Source organism: Brienomyrus brachyistius, unplaced genomic scaffold, assembly GCF_023856365.1.
Source record: "Brienomyrus brachyistius isolate T26 unplaced genomic scaffold, BBRACH_0.4 scaffold55, whole genome shotgun sequence".
NCBI classification, from domain to species: Eukaryota; Metazoa; Chordata; class Actinopteri; order Osteoglossiformes; family Mormyridae; genus Brienomyrus; species Brienomyrus brachyistius.
This window is the reverse complement of record NW_026042330.1, coordinates 1,941,091-1,965,789: the sequence shown is the minus strand read 5'-3', so window position 1 is coordinate 1,965,789 and position 24,699 is coordinate 1,941,091. Positions and strand designations below refer to the sequence as shown.

General features: G+C 39.9%; 15 non-coding genes across 15 annotated transcripts; all 15 read left to right on the top strand.

Moving 5' to 3' along the window:
• Positions 1 to 6,060: 6,060 nt before the first annotated feature.
• Positions 6,061 to 6,133, top strand: trnap-ugg (transfer RNA proline (anticodon UGG)). The gene has a single exon. It is a non-coding gene; the product is annotated as a tRNA-Pro (tRNA).
• A 1,579-nt stretch (positions 6,134 to 7,712) lies between these two features.
• On the top strand, positions 7,713 to 7,784 carry trnap-cgg (transfer RNA proline (anticodon CGG)). The gene has a single exon. It is a non-coding gene; the product is annotated as a tRNA-Pro (tRNA).
• Positions 7,785 to 8,572: 788 nt separating this feature from the next.
• Positions 8,573 to 8,644, top strand: trnap-cgg (transfer RNA proline (anticodon CGG)). The gene has a single exon. It is a non-coding gene; the product is annotated as a tRNA-Pro (tRNA).
• A 1,648-nt stretch (positions 8,645 to 10,292) lies between these two features.
• On the top strand, positions 10,293 to 10,364 carry trnap-cgg (transfer RNA proline (anticodon CGG)). The gene has a single exon. It is a non-coding gene; the product is annotated as a tRNA-Pro (tRNA).
• Positions 10,365 to 11,152: 788 nt separating this feature from the next.
• Positions 11,153 to 11,224, top strand: trnap-cgg (transfer RNA proline (anticodon CGG)). Its single transcript has one exon. It is a non-coding gene; the product is annotated as a tRNA-Pro (tRNA).
• A 788-nt stretch (positions 11,225 to 12,012) lies between these two features.
• Positions 12,013 to 12,084, top strand: trnap-cgg (transfer RNA proline (anticodon CGG)). Its single transcript has one exon. It is a non-coding gene; the product is annotated as a tRNA-Pro (tRNA).
• Positions 12,085 to 12,872: 788 nt separating this feature from the next.
• On the top strand, positions 12,873 to 12,944 carry trnap-cgg (transfer RNA proline (anticodon CGG)). The gene has a single exon. It is a non-coding gene; the product is annotated as a tRNA-Pro (tRNA).
• Positions 12,945 to 13,732: 788 nt separating this feature from the next.
• On the top strand, positions 13,733 to 13,804 carry trnap-ugg (transfer RNA proline (anticodon UGG)). The gene has a single exon. It is a non-coding gene; the product is annotated as a tRNA-Pro (tRNA).
• A 788-nt stretch (positions 13,805 to 14,592) lies between these two features.
• Positions 14,593 to 14,664, top strand: trnap-ugg (transfer RNA proline (anticodon UGG)). The gene has a single exon. It is a non-coding gene; the product is annotated as a tRNA-Pro (tRNA).
• Positions 14,665 to 15,452: 788 nt separating this feature from the next.
• Positions 15,453 to 15,524, top strand: trnap-cgg (transfer RNA proline (anticodon CGG)). Its single transcript has one exon. It is a non-coding gene; the product is annotated as a tRNA-Pro (tRNA).
• A 788-nt stretch (positions 15,525 to 16,312) lies between these two features.
• trnap-cgg (transfer RNA proline (anticodon CGG)) lies at positions 16,313 to 16,384 on the top strand. The gene has a single exon. It is a non-coding gene; the product is annotated as a tRNA-Pro (tRNA).
• A 787-nt stretch (positions 16,385 to 17,171) lies between these two features.
• trnap-cgg (transfer RNA proline (anticodon CGG)) lies at positions 17,172 to 17,245 on the top strand. Its single transcript has one exon. It is a non-coding gene; the product is annotated as a tRNA-Pro (tRNA).
• Positions 17,246 to 18,892: 1,647 nt separating this feature from the next.
• Positions 18,893 to 18,964, top strand: trnap-ugg (transfer RNA proline (anticodon UGG)). The gene has a single exon. It is a non-coding gene; the product is annotated as a tRNA-Pro (tRNA).
• A 2,508-nt stretch (positions 18,965 to 21,472) lies between these two features.
• trnap-ugg (transfer RNA proline (anticodon UGG)) lies at positions 21,473 to 21,544 on the top strand. Its single transcript has one exon. It is a non-coding gene; the product is annotated as a tRNA-Pro (tRNA).
• A 788-nt stretch (positions 21,545 to 22,332) lies between these two features.
• trnap-ugg (transfer RNA proline (anticodon UGG)) lies at positions 22,333 to 22,404 on the top strand. Its single transcript has one exon. It is a non-coding gene; the product is annotated as a tRNA-Pro (tRNA).
• The last annotated feature ends 2,295 nt before the right edge of the window (positions 22,405 to 24,699 follow it).

The following is a 24,699-nucleotide window of genomic DNA, read 5'->3' as shown; positions in this document are numbered from 1 at the left end:
AAGCTGGGGCCGTGGGCACCTTGTAGGATGTCTTTATTAAAATAACTAAGACCTTATTCTTTAAAGTTTTTAATGTGTATTTGCAGCATGGTGCTAAATGCAGCTTACTGGTTGCTATTAAATGTAATTAAATAATCATGTACACCTTCTTTAAATATAATTAAATAATCATGTACACCTTCTTTAAAATAACAAGACTATATCCTAAATTCTTACACCCCTGCCTGATTCCACAGTTCCTACCCCACACTTATGTGGCCCCCCTCCCACCCTTCCATGACTTGTGAGATAAGAAAAGCAGACTTCTGCCTGCCTGGTCGGTCATTTCTAGCTGCTATTTAGGTTCTTCCTCAAATCCTGTTGCCTAAATGACTTATATTCCACTCATATTAATTTAAATCAAAACAATCCTTATACATTTTAATAAAAAACGTGAACTATATATGTTTGGTGTTTTTTTGATTGAGCAAACTCTTTTGTGTTTTTGTGTGCGTGTCCGATACAACTGTAGTTTGTATCAACTTTTTTTTTTAGTTTGACCTCCGGGGTGTGTGTTTGTCCGCATGCGCGTGAATAAACATTTACTGAAAAACGTATTTATTAAAATAACTAAGACTTTATTCTGTCAAAGTTTTAAAAAATGTGTTTTGATGCATGTCACTAAATGCTGCTTAATAGTACCTAACTGGGGCTGCTCCCCCAGAGACAGTTGCTAGTCCATTTATTCTTTTAAAGACTACTGATTCCAATTTGGTGCCATATGCTTTTATCTTGTAGGCCGTAGGATAGCTCCATTTCTACCAGCTATAGGCCATGGTACGTCTGGCCTATTATGCTTAAATTCTTTATTAATTAGCGTTGGCTATGTGCTTTATAACACTGCTGATTCAGGTCTCTTGTAGATTTTCTCTTGACTGGTCAGCGCAGTCTCTCTCTTGTACATAGAAAAAACAGAGAATACCTATTATTAGAATGTTATTTTTAATTTAATTTAATTTAATTTAATTAATTAGCATTTTTATCACGCGAATAAAAGAAATAATATACTCACCGGGTAAGGCCTGGATGAACCTCTTTGGCTGGCAGGAAGGGTAAGACCTCGAAGATACTTGTGCCTCTGCCCTAGGAGGAATAGGCCCCCCCGCTCGCCGCAATATCAACCAGGTGCAGTCATATCGTTTCTCTGTTAACCCATATCTGTACTGTCATGTATGAAAACAGGATTTACTGGGAGACAAGGTGTCCAACTTGATGTATGGCCCAAGTCGTTAGAGACGGCCTTCAAAAGTGTGGCCCCATACGCTGATGTAATACAAACGCCTGCGTGAGGAAGAAACACACATACATTGTCAAAACTAGCGCCAAGCGTTTTTATTGGACGACAGACCCTCCACCTCCTCCTCCTCTCATTCTTCGCTCCAACTTTATCATTTTCTCCCAGAGTCTCAGTCTCTCAGAGTTTGTCACAGACTCGCGCAGCGGCACGGCTCTCAGCTCTCCGGCATCAGACTCGCGCCGCGGCACGGCTCTCAGCTCTCCGGCATCGCTCTCTCCGAGGATTATCCGAGCCCGCGGGGACCTTAGCGCAGTACCGCACCAGACACAGGGTTCTAAGGCCTTTGCTGATTCTCCAAAGCCCGGGACCTTACCGCGGTACCGTAACACCAGACACGCCGTACGCTCACGCTCCATCAGGTAACCCACCCCCGCTCGGCCCCGGCTGTGCCCGACAAAATAATAACTTATTAAAATAACACACACACTCATAAGCACTCTCCTCAATATAGCACTCTCCTCAATATAATTTAAAAATAAAATAATAATTAAATAAATCATTTAAAATAATTTATAATAATAATAAATAATAATTTAAAATAAATAATTTAAAATAAATAATTAAAAATAAATCATTTAATACATAAATAATTTAATAAATAAATAATGAAATAAATAAATAATAAATACAACTCCCGTGACGTCACATCGTACCACCACAACCAAACCCCGCCTACACAAGCCCCGCCCACAAGTGACCTTTTGACCCGACCTGTCAATTTGATGGATCCGGCATTGTTCCTCTCTCTGTTACCGTTCTCCACTTTTCTCACACAGAAAATTGGCAGAGAAAACAAACCTGGTACTCTGGGAAACTCTCACCCCACTCGGAAAACCGTCCGCAGCCCAGCTTATCCAGCTTAAAATGGCGCTTCCAGACAGTGGCTTTTCGCGCTCTCTCTCAGGTGATGATGTCACCAAGTTGCTTAAAGGCGCAACCACCTATTCCCCCTCGTTCCCCGATGCAGCTTAACCGCTCATGGTCAAAATCTCCAGATCACCTGCTTACATTTATCTACAATTAAAGCATAAAATACAAAAATGTGATTACAGTCAAATTCATTGTCAGTGAATACAAGATAGACAGGCTCGTATGAAACTTTCGGGGGATTCCCCTTCTCTCTCCCCCATCAGCTAAGTAAGTTTTTAAAAGTAAAACTTTTCCCCGTTGACAATTATCCCCGACTTCTGTGATCTCAAATATCAGTCTATGAACACAGCAACATGCATAATCACCCCTAGGAACATCCTGACAATCACTTTTTTATCAATTGCATGCTAGAACAGAGGACTAACTTTTTCAAAAAAAACATTTAACATAAAGCGGCATAAGGCACAGCCAATTGTGTTCCGCATCATGAGCTGTGATTCTCTTAGTCTTCGGGGTCCCAACGAGTCACAAATTCTTCTTCCAGGATCTGTTTAAGTATGGGGTTCTGTTCAAACAACTCCTGTTTCAGTCGACTGATTTCCATAATTCCATCACGGGCCTCCCATAAATCGTACAGAAGAGTTTCCACAGCCCCCTCCAACCTGCCGACAGAAGCTCAGATGCCTAAGGTCGCAAAGAAGTAACCGCTCTTTTCTTCAGACATCCACATCCAAATCACATATGGTTCTCATTCCAGAACAGTTGCATTTAGGCCACTGACATATATTCACCATTCTCTTCCCCAGTTCCCCAGTCACATCCCACTTGATAACAGTTGTCCGTTCTTTCCCATTGCTAGCATTTTTCTACTAAAAATCCATATCATCGTTGCTCAATTGATTGTTGGGTTCGGTGCTTAGTTTCATCACTGGTGCGAGGATAAACAGGTAGCCCTTGGGTCGAGGCTGCATTGTGGATAGATCTTCCTGGGAAGTCCTATGGCATCCTTCTGTTCTTTACTTTTGCTCACGCCAGACATGGATATTACAATAAATTCGCTGGTAGAATCTGTAGATGCTGCCATGATGGGGATGATGTTGAGAGGGTTGTAACAGTGTCCACTTTATATGCTGTTGATTGAGGTTGAGATGTAGGGTGGGGTATTAGATATATGTGTAAAGACAAATTTTTAACTTTCTTAGGATCTTTTAATGAGAAATACAGCGTGTTAAGTGTTAGGTTACCTCGGATTAACTTGTTTCTTAATTATATCTATTGTCTGCTTGATGTTGTACAACACAATGTTTTCTTTTATCTTCTGTTTCTAGTTATACACAGACACAAATGTTCTACGGGGGGTGTAAATAACACCTACTGTGTTTAAATGTTGACATTTTTTATAAATTTAATGAAACGTCTGAAAACAGGTTTTCAGTTTACTATTATGGTATTTCTTTCTGGAGATTTTGAAAAGGAAAACTAAGAGATATAACCAAATGCAAAATTCTAATATGACATATGCAATAATGAAAACCAGCCTAACTGATGCCCAATTGAGCTCATCCTGATTCTGCCTCCACCCAAAATGGCAAAATTCTCAATTGACCAATTTTTGCTTTGGTTTCAAGTCAACTTTTATATTTCAAAGACGTTGTTGAAGGGATATATACAAAAATGTTTAAAGAATGAAAAATGCTAATGAGCACAATATAGCATAACAATAGACATTGACCAACATTTGCAATGCACGACAGCAAGAAGGTCTAAAACAGAATTTCTGCCAAGATATTTTAAATACTTTCTATTATTGATTGTAATCTTCAGTGACCATTCAGCATTAAACAGCAGTCTTGCTCCTTGCACTTTTACTAAATTGAACATTTCTGTGCTTCTTGCATTACCAATGGTCTTTATAAGACAGCAAATCAAACCCATTAAAGATTTAAGAAACGCCGAGATCCTGCTGTCGCGTAAAGTCTGAATTTCTGATTGCTATATAGAAAACTTTTGTCTTTGCGCAATAGATTGCATACGGAAATTTCACAGTGGAATTTAATGGCACCATATAAAAACATACAATTAAAAGGACTCTGAGCTGCATTCCAGGCAGTGCGTGACCCTACTTAATATCGGGGGCTCGTTGGTCTAGGGGTATGGTTCTCGCTTTGGGTGCGAGAGCTGCCGGATTCAAATCCCGGACGAGCCCACGTGCAGTGATATGAACCAAACTGGGTTCCTTGCCTTGCACGGCAGGTGCTCCAAACTTAGCTGACTTTAGCACTTATGCAAGAATTGTTGAAGCACTACAGTTTGTCACCGTAAGAGAGATTGCCAAGTTCAAAATTCTATTACCACCGATCCTAGAATGCAATGCAGCCTAACTTATGGCCAATTGAGCTCATCCTGATTCTCCCTCCACCCAAAATGGCAAAGTTCTCAATTGACCAATTTTTGCTTTTGTTTCAAGTCAACTTTTACATTTGCAAAGACGTTGTTGAAGGGATACACACAAAAATGTTTAAAGAATGAAAAATGCTAATGAGCACAATACAGCATAACAATAGACATTGACCATAAAAGAGCAAACTTGCTTGATATTTGCAATGCCCGACAGCAAGAAGGTCTAAAAAAGAATTTCTGCCATGATATTTTAAATACTTTCTATTATTGATTGTAATCTTCAGTGACCATTCAGCATTAAACAGCAGTCTTGCTCCTTGCACTTTTACTAAACTGAACATTTCTGTGCCTCTTGCATTACCAATGGTCTTTATAAGACAGCAAATCAAACCCATTAACGATTTAAGAAACGCTGAGATCCTGCTGTCGCTTAAAGTATGAATTTCTGATTGCCATATAGAAAACTTTTGTCTTTGCTCAACAGATTGCATACGGAAATTTCACAGCGGAATTTAATGGCACCATGTAAAAACATTCAATTAAAAGGACTCTGAGCTGCATTCCAGGCAGTGCGTAACCCTGCTCAATATCGGGGGCTAGTTGGTCTAGGGGTATGGTTCTCGCTTTGGGTGCGAGAGCTGCCGGGTTCAAATCTCGGACGAGCCCACGTGCAGTGATATAAACCAAACTGGGTTCCTTGCCTTGCACGGCAGGTGCTCCAAACCAGGCTGACTTCTGTGTTTATGCAAGAATTGTTGAAGCACTACAATTTGTGACCGTAATAGGAATTGCCAATTTCAAAATAATATTACGACCGATGCTAGTATGCAATGCAGCCTAACTTATGGCCATTTGAGCTCATCCTGATTCTCCCTCCACCCAAAATGGCAAAGTTCTCAGTCGACCAATTTTTGCTTTTGTTTCAAATGAACGTTTACATTTCCAAAGACGTTGTTGAAGGGATATATACAAAAATGTTTAAAGAATGAAAAATGCTGATGAGTACAATACAGCATAGCAATAGATACTGACTATAAAAGAGCAAACTTGCTTTATATTTGCAATGCACGACAGCAAGAAGGTCTAAAACAGAATTTCTGCCAAGATATTTTAAATGCTTTCTGTTATTGATTGTAATCTTCAATGACCATTCAGCATTAAACAGCAGTCTTGCTCCTTGCACTTTTACTAAATTGAACATTTCTGTGCCTCTTGCATTACCAATGGACTTTATAAGACAGCAAATCAAACCCATTAACGATTTAAGAAACGTCGAGATCCTGCTGTCACTTAAAGTCTGAATTTCTGATTGCTATATAGAAAACTTTTGTTTTTGCGCAACAGATTGCATACGGAAATTTCACAGTGGAATTTAATGGCGCCATGTAAATATATAGAATTAAAAGGACTCTGAGCTGCATCCCAGGCAGTGCGTAACCCCAGCCCGTATCGGGGGCTCGTTGGTCTAGGGGTATGATTCTCGCTTTGGGTGCGAGAGGTCCCGGGTTCAAATTCCGGACGAGCTCACGTACTGTGATAGGAACCAAACTGGGTTCCTTGCCTTGCATGGCAGGTACTCCAAACCTGGCTGACTTCTGTGTTTATGTGAGAGTTGTTGAAGCACTACAATTTGTGACCATAAGAGAGATTGCCAAGTTCAAAACTATATTACGACCGATGCTAGTATGCAATGCAGCCTAACTTATGGCCATTTGAGCTCATCCTGATTCTGCCTCCACCCAAAATGGCAAAATTCTCAATTGAGCAATTTTTGCTTTTGTTTCAAGTCAACTTTTACATTTCCAAAGACGTTGTTGAAGGGATATATACAAAAATGTTTAAAGAATGAAAAATGCTAATGAGTACAATACAGCATAGCAATAGACACTGACCATAAAAGAGCAAACTTGCTTAATATTTGCAATGCACGACAGCAAGAAGGTCTAAAACAGAATTTCTGCCAAGATATTTTAAATGCTTTTTGTTATTGATTGTAATCTTCAATGACCATTCAGCATTAAACAGCAGTCTTGCTCCTTGCACTTTTTCTAAATTGAACATTTCTGTGCCTCTTGCATTACCAATGGTCTTTATAAGACAGCAAATCAAACCCATTAACGATTTAAGAAATGCCGAGATCCTGCTGTCGCTTAAAGTATGTAAATATAAAAAAGCCCTGTAAATATATTGAATTAAAAGGACTCTGAGCTGCATCCCAGGCAGTGCGTAACACTAGCCAATATTGGGGCTCGTTGGTCTAGGGGTATGATTCTCGCTTTGGGTGCGAGAGGTCCTGTGTTTAAATCCCGGACGAGCCCACGTACTGTGATAAGAACCAAACTGGGTTCCTTGCCTTGCACGGCAGGTGTTCCAAACCAGGCTGACTTCTGTGTTTATGCGAGAATTGTTGAAGCACTACAATTTGTGACCATAAGAGAAATTGCCAAGTTCAAAATTATATTACGACCGATGCTAGTATGCAATGCAGCCTAACTTATGGCCATTTGAGCTCATCCTGATTCTCCCTCCACCCAAAATGGCAAAGTTCTCAATTGATCAATTTTTGCTTTTGTTTCAAATGAACTTTTACATTTGCAAAGACGTTGTTGAAGGGATATATGCAAAAATGTTTAAAGAGTGAAAAATGCTGATGAGTACAATACAGCATAGCAATAGATACTGACTATAAAAGAGCAAACTTGCTTTATATTTGCAATGCACGACAGCAAGAAGGTCTAAAACAGAATTTCTGCCAAGATATTTTAAATGCTTTCTATTATTGATTGTAATCTTCAGTGACCATTCAGCATTAAACAGCAGCCTTGCTCCTTGCACTTTTACTAAATTGAACATTTCTGTGCCTCTTGCATTACCAATGGACTTTATAAGACAGCAAATCAAACCCATTAACGATTTAAGAAACGCTGAGATACTGCTGTCGCTTAAAGTATGAATTTCTGATTGCCATATAGAAAACTTTTGTCTTTGCGCAACAGATTGCATACGGAAATCTCACAGTGAAATTTAATGGCGCCCTGTAAAAACGTAGAATTAAAAGGACTCTGAGCTGCACCTCAGGCAGTGCGTAACCCAAGCCCATATTGGGGGCTCGTTGGTCTAGGGGTATGATTCTCGCTTCGGGTGCGAGAGGTCCCGGGTTCAAATCCCGGACGAGCCCACGTGCTGTGATGGGAATGAAACTGGGTCCCTTGCCTTGCACGGCAGGTGCTCCAAACCTGGTTGACTTCTGTGTTTATGCAAGAATTGATGAAGCACTACAATTTGTGACCATAAGAGAGATTGCCAAATTCAAAATTATATTACGACCGATGCTAGTATGCAATGCAGCCTAACTTATGGCCATTTGAGCTCATCCTGATTCTCACTCCACCCAAAATGGCAAAGTTCTCAATTGACCAATTTTTGCTTTTGTTTCAAGTCAACTTTTACATTTCCAAAGACGTTGTTGAAGGGATATATACAAAAATGTTTAAAGAATGAAAAATGCTAATGAGCACAATACAGCATAGCAATAGACATTGACCATAAAAGAGCAATCTTGCTTAACATGTGCAATGCACGACAGCAAGAAGTTCTAAAACAGAATTTCTGCCAAGATATTTTAAATACTTTCTATTATTGATTGTAATCTTCAATGACCATTCAGCATTAAACAGCAGTCTTGCTCCTTGCACTTTTACTAAATTGAACATTTCTGTGCCTCTTGCATTACCAATGGACTTTATAAGACAGCAAATCAAACCCATTAACGATTCAAGAAACGCCGAGATCCTGCTGTTGCTTAAAGTCTGAATTTCTGATTGCCATATAGAAAACTTTTGTCTTTGCGCAACAGATTGCATACGGAAATCTCACAGTGAAATTTAATGGCGCCCTGTAAAAACGTAGAATTAAAAGGACTCTGAGCTGCATCTCAGGCAGTGCGTAACCCAAGCCCATATTCGGGGCTTGTTGGTCTAGGGGTATGATTCTCGCTTCGGGTGCGAGAGGTCCCGGGTTCAAATCCCAGACGAGCCCACATGCTGTGATGGGAACGAAACTGGGTCCCTTGCCTTGCACGGCAGGTGCTCCAAACCTGGTTGACTTCTGTGTTTATGCGAGAATTGTTGAAGCACTACAATTTGTGACCGTAATAGGAATTGCCAAGTTCAAAACTATATTACGACCGATGCTAGTATGCAATGCAGCCTAACTTATGGCCATTTGAGCTCATCCTGATTCTGCCTCCACCCAAAATGGCAAAATTCTCAATTGAGCAATTTTTGCTTTTGTTTCAAGTCAACTTTTACATTTCCAAAGACGTTGTTGAAGGGATATATACAAAAATGTTTAAAGAATGAAAAATGCTAATGAGCACAATACAGCATAGCAATAGACATTGACCATAAAAGAGCAATCTTGCTTAACATGTGCAATGCACGACAGCAAGAAGGTCTAAAACAGAATTTCTGCCAAGATATTTTAAATACTTTCTATTATTGATTGTAATCTTCAATGACCATTCAGCATTAAACAGCAGTCTTGCTCCTTGCACTTTTACTAAATTGAACATTTCTGTGCCTCTTGCATTACCAATGGACTTTATAAGACAGCAAATCAAACCCATTAACGATTTAAGACACGCCGAGATCCTGCTGTCACTTAAAGTCTGAATTTCTGATTGCCATATAGAAAACTTTTGTCTTTGCACAACAGGTTGCATACGGAAATTTCACAGTGAAATTTAATGGCGCCCTGTAAAAACGTAGAATTAAAAGGACTCTGAGCTGCATCCCAGGCAGTGCGTAACTGATGCCCATATCGGGGACTCGTTGGTCTAGGCGTATGATTCTTGCTTTGGGTGCAAGAGGTTCTGGGTTCAAATCCCCGACGAGCCCATGTGCTGTGATAGGAACCAAACTGTGTTCCTTGCCTTGCACTGCAGGTGCTCCAAACCAGGCTGACTTCTGTGTTTATGCGAGAATTGTTGAAGCACTACAATTTGTGACCATAAGAGAGATTGCCAAGTTCAAAATTATATTACGACCGATGTTAGTATGCAATGCAGCCTAACTTATGGCCATTTGAGCTCATCCTGATTCTGCCTCGACCCAAAATGGCAAAATTCCCAATTGACCAATTTTTGCTTTTCTTTCAAGTCAACTTTTACATTTGCAAAGACATTGTTGAAGGGATATATACAAAAATGTTTAAAGAATGAAAAATGCTAATGAGCACAATACAGCATAGCAATAGACATTGACCATAAAAGAGCAAACTTGCTTAACATGTGCAATGCACGACAGCAAGAAGGTCTAAAACAGAATTTCTGCCAAGATATTTTAAATACTTTCTATTATTGATTGTAATCTTCAATGACCATTCAGCATTAAACAGCAGTCTTGCTCCTTGCACTTTTACTAAATTGAACATTTCTGTGCCTCTTGCATTACCAATGGACTTTATAAGACAGCAAATCAAACCCATTAACGATTTAAGAAACGCCGAGATCCTGCTGTCGCTTAAAGTCTGAATTTCTGATTGCCATATAGAAAACTTTTGTCTTTGCGCAACAGATTGCATACGGAAATTTCACAGTGAAATTTAATGGCGCCCTGTAAAAACGTAGAATTAAAAGAACTCTGAGCTGCATCCCAGGCAGTGCGTAACCCAAGCCCATATCGGGGGCTCGTTGGTCTAGGGGTATGATTCTCGCTTCGGGTGCGAGAGGTCCCGGGTTCAAATCCCGGACGAGCCCACGTGCTGTGATGAGAACCAAACAGGGTTCCTTGCCTTGCACGGCAGGTGCTCCAAACCTGGCTGACTTCTGTGTTTATGCGAGAATTGTTGAAGCACTACAATTTTTGAGCATAAGAGAGATTGCCAAATTCAAAATTATATTACGACCGATGCTAGTATGCAATGCAGCCTAACTTATGGCCATTTCAGCTCATCCTGATTCTCCCACCACCTAAAATGGCAAAGTTCTCAATTGACCAATTTTTGCTTTTGTTTCAAGTCATATTTTACATTTGCAAAGACGTTGTTGAAGGGATATATACAAAAATGTTTAAAGAATGAAAAATGCTAATGAGCCAAATACAGCATAGCAATAGACATTGACCATAAAAGAGCAAACTTGCTTAATATTTGCAATGCACGACAGCAAGAAGGTCTAAAACAGAATTTCTGCCAAGATATTTTAAATGCTTTCTGTTATTGATTGTAATCTTCAATGACCATTCAACATTAAACAGCAGTCTTGCTGCTTGCACTTTTACTAAATTGAATATATCTGTGCCTCTTGCATTACCAATGGACTTTATAAGACAGCAGATCAAACCCATTAACGATTTAAGAAACGCCGAGATCCTGCTGTCGCTTAAAGTCTGAATTTCTGATTGCCATATAGAAAACTTTTGTCTTTGCGCAACAGATTGCATACGGAAATTTCACAGTGAAATTTAATGGCGCCCTGTAAAAACGTAGAATTAAAAGGACTCTGAGCTGCATCTCAGGCAGTGCGTAACCCAAGCCCATATTGGGGGCTCGTTGGTCTAGGGGTATGATTCTCGCTTCGGGTGCGAGAGGTCCCGGGTTCAAATCCCGGACGAGCCCACGTGCTGTGATGGGAACGAAACTGGGTCCCTTGCCTTGCACGGCAGGTGCTCCAAACCTGGTTGACTTCTGTGTTTATGCGAGAATTGTTGAAGCACTACAATTTGTGACCATAAGAGAGATTGCCAAATTCAAAATTATATTACGACCGATGCTAGTATGCAATGCAGCCTAACTTATGGCCATTTGAGCTCATCCTGATTCTGCCTCGACCCAAAATGGCAAAATTCCCAATTGACCAATTTTTGCTTTTCTTTCAAGTCAACTTTTACATTTGCAAAGACATTGTTGAAGGGATATATACAAAAATGTTAAAAGAATGAAAAATGCTAATGAGCACAATACAGCATAGCAATAGACATTGACCATAAAAGAGCAAACTTGCTTAACATGTGCAATGCACGAGAGCAAGAAGGTCTAAAACAGAATTTCTGCCAAGATATTTTAAATACTTTCTATTATTGATTGTAATCTTCAATGACCATTCAGCATTAAACAGCAGTCTTGCTCCTTGCACTTTTACTAAATTGAACATTTCTGTGCCTCTTGCATTACCAATGGACTTTATAAGACAGCAAATCAAACCCATTAACGATTTAAGAAACGCCGAGATCCTGCTGTCGCTTAAAGTCTGAATTTCTGATTGCCATATAGAAAACTTTTGTCTTTGCGCAACAGATTGCATACGGAAATTTCACAGTGAAATTTAATGGCGCCCTGTAAAAACGTAGAATTAAAAGAACTCTGAGCTGCATCCCAGGCAGTGCGTAACCCAAGCCCATATCGGGGGTTCGTTGGTCTAGGGGTATGATTCTCGCTTCGGGTGCGAGAAGTCCCGGGTTCAAATCCCGGACGAGCCCACGTGCTGTGATGAGAACCAAACAGGGTTCCTTGCCTTGCACGGCAGGTGCTCCAAACCTGGCTGACTTCTGTGTTTATGCGAGAATTGTTGAAGCACTACAATTTTTGAGCATAAGAGAGATTGCCAAATTCAAAATTATATTACGACCGATGCTAGTATGCAATGCAGCCTAACTTATGGCCATTTCAGCTCATCCTGATTCTCCCACCACCCAAAATGGCAAAGTTCTCAATTGACCAATTTTTGCTTTTGTTTCAAGTCAACTTTTACATTTCCAAAGATGTTGTTGAAGGGATATATACAAAAATGTTTAAAGAATGAAAAATGCTAATGAGCACAATACAGCATAGCAATAGACATTGACCATAAAAGAGCAATCTTGCTTAACATGTGCAATGCACGACAGCAAGAAGTTCTAAAACAGAATTTCTGCCAAGATATTTTAAATACTTTCTATTATTGATTGTAATCTTCAATGACCATTCAGCATTAAACAGCAGTCTTGCTCCTTGCACTTTTACTAAATTGAACATTTCTGTGCCTCTTGCATTACCAATGGACTTTATAAGACAGCAAATCAAACCCATTAACGATTCAAGAAACGCCGAGATCCTGCTGTTGCTTAAAGTCTGAATTTCTGATTGCCATATAGAAAACTTTTGTCTTTGCGCAACAGATTGCATACGGAAATCTCACAGTGAAATTTAATGGCGCCCTGTAAAAACGTAGAATTAAAAGGACTCTGAGCTGCATCTCAGGCAGTGCGTAACCCAAGCCCATATTGGGGGCTCGTTGGTCTAGGGGTATGATTCTCGCTTCGGGTGTGAGAGGTCCCGGGTTCGAATCCCGGACGAGCCCACGTGCTGTGATGGGAACGAAACTGGGTCCCTTGCCTTGCACGGCAGGTGCTCCAAACCTGGTTGACTTCTGTGTTTATGCGAGAATTGTTGAAGCACTACAATTTGTGACCATAAGAGAGATTGCCAAATTCAAAATTATATTACGACCGATGCTAGTATGCAATGCAGCCTAACTTATGGCCATTTGAGCTCATCCTGATTCTCACTCCACCCAAAATGGCAAAGTTCTCAATTGACCAATTTTTGCTTTTGGTTCAAGTCAACTTTTACATTTCCAAAGACGTTGTTGAAGGGATATATACAAAAATGTTTAAAGAATGAAAAATGCTAATGAGCACAATAGAGCATAGCAATAGACATTGACCATAAAAGAGCAATCTTGCTTAACATGTGCAATGCACGACAGCAAGAAGTTCTAAAACAGAATTTCTGCCAAGATATTTTAAATACTTTCTATTATTGATTGTAATCTTCAATGACCATTCAGCATTAAACAGCAGTCTTGCTCCTTGCACTTTTACTAAATTGAACATTTCTGTGCCTCTTGCATTACCAATGGACTTTATAAGACAGCAAATCAAACCCATTAACGATTTAAGAAACGCCGAGATCCTGCTGTTGCTTAAAGTCTGAATTTCTGATTGCCATATAGAAAACTTTTGTCTTTGCGCAACAGATTGCATACAGAAATTTCACAGTGAAATTTAATGGCGCCATGTAAATATATAGAATTAAAAGGACTCTGAGCTGCATCCCAGGCAGTGCGTAACCCAAGCCTATATCGGGGGCTCGTTGGTCTAGGGGTATGATTCTCACTTTGGGTGCGAGAGGTCCCGGGTTCAAATCCTGGACGAGCCCACGTGCTGTGATGGGAACGAAACTGGGTTCCTTTCCTTGCACGGCAGGTGCTCCAAACCTGGCTGATTTCTGTGTTTATGCGAGAATTGTTGAAGCACTACAATTTGTGACCATAAGAGAGATTGCCAAATTCAAAATTATATTACGACCGATGCTAGTATGCAATGCAGCCTAACTTATGGCCATTTCAGCTCATCCTGATTCTCCCACCACCCTAAATGGCAAAGTTCTCAATTGACCAATTTTTGCTTTTGTTTGAAGTCATATTTTACATTTGCAAAGACGTTGTTGAAGGGATATATACAAAAATGTTTAAAGAATGAAAAATGCTAATGAGCCAAATACAGCATAGCAATAGACATTGACCATAAAAGAGCAAACTTGCTTAATATTTGCAATGCACGACAGCAAGAAGGTCTAAAACAGAATTTCTGCCAAGATATTTTAAATACTTTCTGTTATTGATTGTAATTTTCAATGACCATTCAACATTAAACAGCAGTCTTGCTGCTTGCACTTTTTCTAAATTGAATATATCTGTGCCTCTTGCATTACCAATGGACTTTATAAGACAGCAGATCAAACCCATTAACGATTTAAGAAACGCCGAGATCCTGCTGTCGCTTAAGGTCTGAATTTCTGATTGCCATATAGAAAACTTTTGTCTTTGCGCAACAGATTGCATACGGAAATTTCACAGTGAAATTTAATGGCTCCCTGTAAAAACGTAGAATTTTAAGGACTCTGAGCTGCATCCCAGGCAGTGCGTAACTAAAGCCCATATTGGGGGCTCGTTGGTCTAGGGGTATGATTCTCGCTTTGGGTGCGAGAGGTCCCGGGTTCAAATCCCGGCCGAGTCTACGTGCTGTGATAGGAACCAAACTGGGTTCCTTGCCTTGCACGGCAGGTGCTCCAAACCCAACTGACTTCCGTGTTTATGCGAGAATTGTTGAAGCACTACAATTTTTGAGCATAAGAGAGATTGCCAAATTCAAAATTATATTACGACCGATGCTAGTATGCAATGCAGCCTAACTTATGCCTATTTGAGCTCATCCTGATTCTCCCTCCACCCAAAATGGCAAAATTCTCAATTGACCAATTTTTGCTTTTGTTTCAAGTCAACTTTTACATTTCCAAAGACGTTGTTGAAGGGATATATACAAAAATGTTTAAAGAATGAAAAATGCTAATGAGCACAATACAGCATAGCAATAGACATTGACCATAAAAGAGCAATCTTGCTTAACATGTGCAATGCACGACAGCAAGAAGGTCTAAAACAGAATTTCTGCCAAGATATTTTAAATACTTTCTATTATTGATTGTAATCTTCAATGACCATTCAGCATTAAACAGCAGTCTTGCTCCTTGCACTTTTACTAAATTGAACATTTCTGTGCCTCTTGCATTACCAATGGACTTTATAAGACAGCAAATCAAACCCATTAACGATTTAAGAAACGCCGAGATCCTGCTGTTGCTTAAAGTCTGAATTTCTGATTGCCATATAGAAAACTTTTGTCTTTGCGCAACAGATTGCATACGGAAATGTCACAGTGGAATTTAATGGCGCCATGTAAATATTTATAATTAAAAGGACTCTGAGCTGTATCCCAGGCAGTGCGTAACTCTACTCAATGTCAGGGGCTCGTTGGTCTAGGGGTATGATTCTCGCTTCGGGTGCGGGAGGTCCCGGGTTCAAATCCCGGACGAGCCCACGTGCTGTGATAAGAACCAAACTGGGTTCCTTGCCTTGCACAGCAGGTTCTCCAAACCTGGCTGACTTCTGTGTTTATGCGAGAATTGTTGAAGCACTACAATTTGTGACCATAAGAGAGATTGCCAAATTCAAATTTATATTACGACCGATGCTAGTATGCAATGCAGCCTAACTTATGGCCATTTCAGCTCATCCTGATTCTCCCACCACCCAAAATGGCAAAGTTCTCAATTGACCAATTTTTGCTTTTGTTTCAAGTCATATTTTACATTTGCAAAGACGTTGTTGAAGGGATATATACAAAAATGTTTAAAGAATGAAAAATGCTAATGAGCCAAATACAGCATAGCAATAGACATTGACCATAAAAGAGCAAACTTGCTTAATATTTGCAATGCACGACAGCAAGAAGGTCTAAAACAGAATTTCTGCCAAGATATTTTAAATGCTTTCTGTTATTGATTGTAATCTTCAATGACCATTCAGCATTAAACAGCATTCTTGCTCCTTGCACATTTACTAAATTGAACATTTCTGTGCCTCTTGCATTACCAATGGTCTTTATAAGACAGCAAATCAAACCCATTAACGATTTATGAAACGCTGAGATCCTGCTGTCGCTTAAAGTATGAATTTCTGATTGCCATATTGAAAACTTTTGTCTTTGCGCAACAGAATTCATACGGAAATTTCACAGTGAAATTTAATGGCGCCCTGTAAAAACGTAGAATTAAAAGGACTCTGAGCTGCATCTCAGGCAGTGCGTAACCCAAGCCCATATTGGGGGCTCGTTGGTCTAGGGGTATGATTCTCGCTTCGGGTGCGAGAGGTCCCGGGTTCAAATCCCGCACGAGCCCACGTGCTGTGATGGGAACGAAACTGGGTCCCTTGCCTTGCACGGCAGGTGCTCCAAACCTGGTTGACTTCTGTGTTTATGCAAGAATTGTTGAAGCACTACAATTTGTGACCGTAAGAGAGATTGCCAAATTCAAAATTATATTACGACCGATGCTAGTATGCAATGCAGCCTAACTTATGGCCATTTCAGCTCATCCTGATTCTGCCTCAACCCAAAATGGCAAAATTCCCAATTGACCAATTTTTGCTTTTGTTTCAAGTCAACTTTTACATTTCCAAAGACGTTGTTGAAGGGATATATACAAAAATGTTTAAAGAATGAAAAATGCTAATGAGCCAAATACAGCATAGCAATAGACATTGACCATAAAAGAGCAAACTTGCTTAATATTTGCAATGCACGACAGCAAGAAGGTCTAAAACAGAATTTCTGCCAAGATATTTTAAATGCTTTCTGTTATTGATTGTAATCTTCAATGACCATTCAACATTAAACAGCAGTCTTGCTGCTTGCACTTTTACTAAATTGAATATATCTGTGCCTCTTGCATTACCAATGGACTTTATAAGACAGCAGATCAAACCCATTAACGATTTAAGAAACGCCGAGATCCTGCTGTCGCTTAAGGTCTGAATTTCTGATTGCCATATAGAAAACTTTTGTCTTTGCGCAACAGATTGCATACGGAAATTTCACAGTGAAATTTAATGGCGCCCTGTAAAAACTTAGAATTAAAAGGACTCTGAGCTGCATCTCAGGCAGTGCGTAACCCAAGCCTATATTGGGGGCTCGTAGGTCTAGGGGTATGATTCTCGCTTCGGGTGCGAGAGGTCCCGGGTTCAAATCCCGGACGAGCCCACGTGCTGTGATGGGAACGAAACTGGGTCCCTTGCCTTGCACGGCAGGTGCTCCAAACCTGGTTGACTTCTGTGTTTATGCGAGAATTGTTGAAGCACTACACTTTGTGACCATAAGAGAGATTGCCAAATTCAAAATTATATTACGACCGATGCTAGTATGCAATGCAGCCTAACTTATGGCCATTTCAGCTCATCCTGATTCTCACTCCACCCAAAATGGCAAAGTTCTCAATTGACCAATTTTTGCTTTTGTTTCAAGTCAACTTTTACATTTCCAAAGACGTTGTTGAAGGGATATATACAAAAATGTTTAAAGAATGAAAAATTCTAATGAGCACAATACAGCATAGCAATAGACATTGACCATAAAAGAGCAATCTTGCTTAACATGTGCAATGCACGACAGCAAGAAGGTCTAAAACAGAATTTCTGCCAAGATATTTTAAATACTTTCTATTATTGATTGTAATCTTCAATGACCATTCAGCATTAAACAGCAGTCTTGCTCCTTGCACTTTTACTAAATTGAGCATTTCTGTGCCTCTTGCATTACCAATGGACTTTATAAGACAGCAAATCAAACCCATTAACGATTTTAGAAACGCCGAGATCCTGCTGTCGCTTAAAGTCTGAATTTCTGATTGCCATATAGAAAACTTTTGTCTTTGCGCAACAGATTGCATACGGAAATCTCACAGTGAAATTTAATGGCGCCCTGTAAAAACGTAGAATTAAAAGGACTCTGAGCTGCATCTCAGGCAGTGCGTAACCCAAGCCCATATTGGGGGCTCGTTGGTCTAGGGGTGTGATTCTCGCTTTGGGTGAGAGAGGTCCCGGGTTCAAATCCCAGACGAGCCCATGTGCTGTGATGGGAACCAAACTGGGTTCCTTGCCTTGCACGGCAGGTGCTCCAAACCAGGCTGACTTCTGTGTTTATGCGAGAATTGTTGAAGCACTACAATTTGTGACCATAAGAGAGATTGCCAAGTTCAGAATTATATTACGACCGATGCTAGTATGCAATGCAGCCTAACTTATGGCCATTTGAGCTCATCCTGATTCTGCCTCAACCCAAAATGGCAAAATTCCCAATTGACCAATTTTTGCTTTTGTTTCAAGTCAACTTTTACGTTTCCAAAGACATTGTTGAAGGGATATATACAAAAATGTTTAAAGAATGAAAAATGCTAATGAGCACAATACAGCATAGCAATAGACATTGACCATAAAAGAGCAAACTTGCTTATTATTTGCAATGCACGACAGGAAGAAGGTCTAAAACAGAATTTCTGGCAAGATATTTTAAATACTTTCTATTATTGATTGTAATCTTCAGTGACCATTCAGCATTAAACAGCATTCTTGCTCCTTGCACATTTACTAAATTGAACATTTCTGTGCCTCTTGCATTACCAATGGTCTTTATAAGACAGCAAATCAAACCCATTAACGATTTAAGAAACGCTGAGATCCTGCTGTCGTTTAAAGTATGAATTTCTGATTGCCATATAGAAAACTTTTGTCTTTCCGCAACAGAATTCATACGGAAATTTCACTGTGAAATTTAATGGCGCCCTGTAAAAACATAGAATTAAAAGGACTCTGAGCTGCATCCCAGGCAGTGCGTAACCCAAGCCCATATCGGGGGCTCGTTGGTCTAGGGGTATGATTCTCGCTTTGGGTGCGAGAGGTCCCGGGTTCAAATCCCGGACGAGCCCATGTGCTGTGATGGGAACCAAACTGGGTTTCTTGCCTTGCACGGCAGGTGCTCCAAACCAGGCTGACTTCTGTGTTTATGCGAGAATTCTTGAAGCACTACAATTTGTGACCATAAGAGCGATTGCCAAGTTCAAAATTATATTACGACCGATGCTAGTATGCAATGCAGCCTAACTTATGGCCATTTGAGCTCATCCTGATTCTGCCTCCACCCAAAATGGCAAAATTCCCAATTGACCAATTTTTGCTTTTGTTTCAAGTCAACTTTTACATTTCCAAAGACGTTGTTGAAGGGATATATGCAAAAATGTTTAAAGAATGAAAAATGCTAATGAGCACAATACAGCATAGCAATAGACATTGACCATAAAAGAGCAAACTTGCTTAATATTTGCAATGCACGACAGCAAGAAGGTCTAAAACAGAATTTCTGGCAAGATATTTTAAATACTTTCTATTATTGATTGTAATCTTCAGTGACCATTCAGCATTAAACAGCATTCTTGCTCCTTGCACTTTTACTAAATTGAACATTTCTCTGCCTCTTGCATTACCAATGGTCTTTATAAGACAGCAAATCAAACCCATTAACGATTTAAGAAACGCTGAGATCCTGCTGTCGCTTAAAGTATGAATTTCTGATTGCCATATAGAAAACTTTTGTCTTTGCGCAACAGAATTCATACGGAAATTTCACAGTGGAATTTAATGGCGCCCTGTAAAAACGTAGAATTAAAAGGACTCTGAGCTGCATCCCAGGCAGTGCGTAACGCAAGCCCTTATCGGGGGCTCGTTGGTCTAGGGGTATGATTCTCGTTTCGGGTGCGAGAGGTCCCGAGTTCAAATCCTGGGTGAGCCCACGTGCTGTGATAGGAACCATGCTGGGTTCCTTGCCTTGCACGCCAGGCGCTCCAAACCTGGCTGACTTCTGTGTTTATGTGAGAATTGTTGAAGCACTACAATTTGTGACCATAAGAGAGATTGCCAAATTCAAAATTATATTACGACCGATGCTAGTATGCAATGCAGCCTAACTTATGGCCATTTCAGCTCATCCTGATTCTCCCTCCACCCAAAATGCCAAAGTTCTCAATTGACCAATTTTTGCTTTTGTTTCAAGTCAACTTTTACATTTCCAAAGACGTTGTTGAAGGGATATATACAAAAATGTTTAAAGAATGAAAAATGCTAATGAGCACAATACAGCATAGCAATAGACATTGACCATAAAAGAGCAATCTTGCTTAACATGTGCAATGCACGACAGCAAGAAGGTCTAAAACAGAATTTCTGCCAAGATATTTTAAATACTTTCTATTATTGATTGTAATCTTCAATGACCATTCAGCATTAAACAGCAGTCTTGCTCCTTGCACTTTTACTAAATTGAATATTTCTGTGCCTCTTGCATTACCAATGGACTTTATAAGACAGCAAATCAAACCCATTAACGATTTAAGAAACACCGAGATCCTGCTGTCGCTTAAAGTATGAATTTCTGATTGCCATATAGGAAACTTTTGTCTTTGCGCAACAGAATTCATACGGAAATTTCACTGTGAAATTTAATGGCGCCCTGTAAAAACATAGAATTAAAAGGACTCTGAGCTGCATCCCAGGCAGTGCGTAACCCAAGCCGATATCGGGGGCTCGTTGGTCTAGTGGTATGATTCTCGTTTCGGGTGCGAGAGGTCCCGAGTTCTAATCCTGGGCGAGCCCACGTGCTGTGATAGGAACCATGCTGGGTTCCTTGCCTTGCACGCCAGGTGCTCCAAACCTGGCTGACTTCTGTGTTTATGTGAGAATTGTTGAAGCACTACAATTTGTGACCATAAGAGAGATTGCCAAATTCAAAATTATATTACGACCGATGCTAGTATGCAATGCAGCCTAACTTATGGCCATTTCAGCTCATCCTGATTCTCCCACAACCCAAAATGGCAAAGTTCTCAATTGACCAATTTTTGCTTTTGTTTCAAGTCATATTTTACATTTGCAAAGACGTTGTTGAAGGGATATATACAAAAATGTTTAAAGAATGAAAAATGCTAATGAGCCAAATACAGCATAGCAATAGACATTGACCATAAAAGAGCAAACTTGCTTAATATTTGCAATGCACGACAGCAAGAAGGTCTAAAACAGAATTTCTGCCAAGATATTTTAAATGCTTTCTGTTACTGATTGTAATCTTCAATGACCATTCAGCATTAAACTGCATTCTTGCTCCTTGCACTTTTACTAAATTGAACATTTCTCTGCCTCTTGCATTACCAATGGTCTTTATAAGACAGCAAATCAAACCCATTAACGATTTAAGAAACGCTGAGATCCTGCTGTCGCTTAAAGTATGAATTTCTGATTGCCATATAGAAAACTTTTGTCTTTGCGCAACAGAATTCATACGGAAATTTCACAGTGGAATTTAATGGCGCCCTGTAAAAACGTAGAATTAAAAGGACTCTGAGCTGCATCCCAGGCAGTGCGTAATGCAAGCCCATATCGGGGGCTCGTTGGTCTAGGGGTATGATTCTCGCTTTGGGTGCGAGAGGTCCCGGGTTCAAATCCCGGACGAGCCCACGTGCTGTGATAGGAACCAAACTGGGTTCCTTGTTTTGCACGGCAGGTGCTCCAAACCAGGCTGACTTCTGTGTTTATGCGAGAATTGTTGAAGCACTACAATTTGTGACCATAAGAGAGATTGCCAAGTTCAAAATTATATTACGACCGATGCTAGTATGCAATGCAGCCTAACTTATGGCCATTTGAGCTCATCCTGATTCTGCCTCCACCCAAAATGGCAAAATTCCCAATTGACCAATTTTTGCTTTTGTTTCAAGTCAACTTTTACATTTCCAAAGATGTTGTTGAAGGGATATATGCAAAAATGTTTAAAGAATGAAAAATGCTAATGAGCATAATACAGCATAGCAATAGACATTGACCATAACAGAGCAAACTTGCTTAATATTTGCAATGCACGACAGCAAGAAGGTCTAAAACAGAATTTCTGCCAAGATATTTTAAATACTTTCTATTATTGATTGTAATCTTCAGTGACCATTCAGCATTAAACAGCAGTCTTGCTCCTTGCACATTTACTAAATTGAACATTTCTGTGCCTCTTGCATTACCAATGGTCTTTATAAGACAGCAAATCAAACCCATTAACGATTTAAGAAACGCTGAGTTCCTGCTGTCGCTTAAAGTATGAATTTCTGATTGCCATATAGAAAACTTTTGTCTTTGCGCAACATAATTCATACGGAAATTTCACAATGAAATTTAATGGCGCCCTGTAAAAACGTAGAATTAAAAGGACTCTGAGCTGCATCCCAGGCAGTGCGTAACCCAAGCCCATATCGGAGGCTCGTTGGTCTAGGGGTATGATTCTCGCTTTGGGTGCGAGAGGTCCTGGGTTCAAATCCCGGACGAGCCCAAGTGCTGTGATAGGAACCAAACTGGGTTCCTTGCCTTGCACAGCAGGTGCTCCAAACCTGGCTGACTTCTGTGTTTATGCGAGAATTCTTGAAGCACTACAATTTGTGACCATAAGTGCGATTGCCAAGTTCAAAATTATATTACGACCGATGCTAGTATGCAATGCAGCCTAACTTATGGCCTTTTGAGCTCATCTTGATTCTGCCTCCACCCAAAATGGCAAAGTTCCCAATTGACCAATTTTTGCTTTTGTTTCAAGTCAACTTTTACATTTCCAAAGACGTTGTTGAAGGGATATATGCAAAAATGTTTAAAGAATGAAAAATGCTAATGAGCACAATACAGCATAGCAATAGACATTGAGCATAAAAGAGCAAACTTGCTTAATATTTGCAATGCACGACAGCAAGAAGGTCTAAAACAGAATTTCTGCCAAGATATTTTAAATACTTTCTATTATTGATTGTAATCTTCAGTGACCATTCAGCATTAAACAGCAGTCTTGCTCTTTGCACTTTTACTAAATTGAATATTTCTGTGCCTCTTGCATTACCAATGGACTTTATAAGACAGCAAATCAAACCCATTAACGATTTAAGAAACGCCGAGATCCTGCTGTCGCTTAAAGTCTGAATTTCTGATTGCCATATAGAAAACTTTTGTCTTTGCGCAACAGATTGCATACGGAAATTTCACAGTGGAATTTAATGGCGCCCTGTAAATATATATAATTAAAAGGACTCTGAGCTGCATCCCAGGCAGAGCGTAATGCAAGCCCATATCGGGGGCTCGTTGGTCTATGGGTATGATTCTCTCTTTGGGTGCGAGAGGTCCTGGGTTCAAAGCCCGGACGAGCCCACGTGCTGTGATAGGAACCAAACTGGGTTCCTTGCCTTGCACAGCAGGTGCTCCAAACCAGGCTGACTTCTGTGTTTATGCGAGAATTCTTGAAGCACTACAATTTGTGACCATAAGAGCGATTGCCAAGTTCAAAATTATATTACGACCGATGCTAGTATGCAATGCAGCCTAACTTATGGCCATTTGAGCTCATCCTGATTGTGCCTCCACCCAAAATGGCAAAATTCCCAATTGACCAATTTTTGCTTTTGTTTCAAGTCAACTTTTACATTTGCAAAGACATTGTTGAAGGGATATATACAAAAATGTTTAAAGAATGAAAAATGCTAATGAGCACAATACAGCATAGCAATAGACATTGACCATGAAAGAGCAATCTTGCTTTACATGTGCAATGCACGACAGCAAGAAGGTCTAAAACAGAATTTCTGCCAAGATATTTTAAATGCTTTTTGTTATTGATTGTAATCTTCAGTGACCATTCAGCATTAAACAGCATTCTTGCTCCTTGCACATTTATTAAATTGAACATTTCTGTGCCTCTTGCATTACCAATGGTCTTTATAAGACAACAAATCAAACCCATTAACGATTTAAGAAACGCTGAGATCCTGCTGTCGCTTAAAGTATGAATTTCTGATTGCCATATAGAAAACTTTTGTCTTTGCGCAACAGAATTCATACGGAAATTTCACAGTGAAATTTTATGGCGCCCTGTAAAAACATAGAATTAAAAGGACTCTGAGCTGCATCCCAGGCAGTGCGTAACCCAAGCCCATATCGGGGGCTCATTGGTCTAGTGGTATGATTCTCGTTTCGGGTGCGAGAGGTCCCGAGTTCAAATCCTGGGCGAGCCCACGTGCTGTGATAGGAACCATCCTGGGTTCCTTGCCTTGCACGCCAGGTGCTCCAAACCTGGCTGACTTCTGTGTTTATGTGAGAATTGTTGAAGCACTACAATTTGTGACCATAAGAGAAATTGCCAAATTCAAAATTATATTACGACCGATGCTAGTATGCAATGCAGCCTAACTTATGGCCATTTCAGCTCATCCTGATTCTCCCACAACCCAAAATGGCAAAGTTCTCAATTGACCAATTTTTGCTTTTGTTTCAAGTCATATTTTACATTTCCAAAGACGTTGTTGAAGGGATATATACAAAAATGTTTAAAGAATGAAAAATGCTAATGAGCACAATACAGCATAGCAATAGACATTAACCATAAAAGAGCAATCTTGCTTAACATGTGCAATGCACGACAGCAAGAAGGTCTAAAACAGAATTTCTGCCAAGATATTTTAAATACTTTCTATTATTGATTGTAATCTTCAATGACCATTCAGCATTAAACAGCAGTCTTGCTCCTTGCACTTTTACTAAATTGAATATTTCTGTGCCTCTTGCATTACCAATGGACTTTATAAGACAG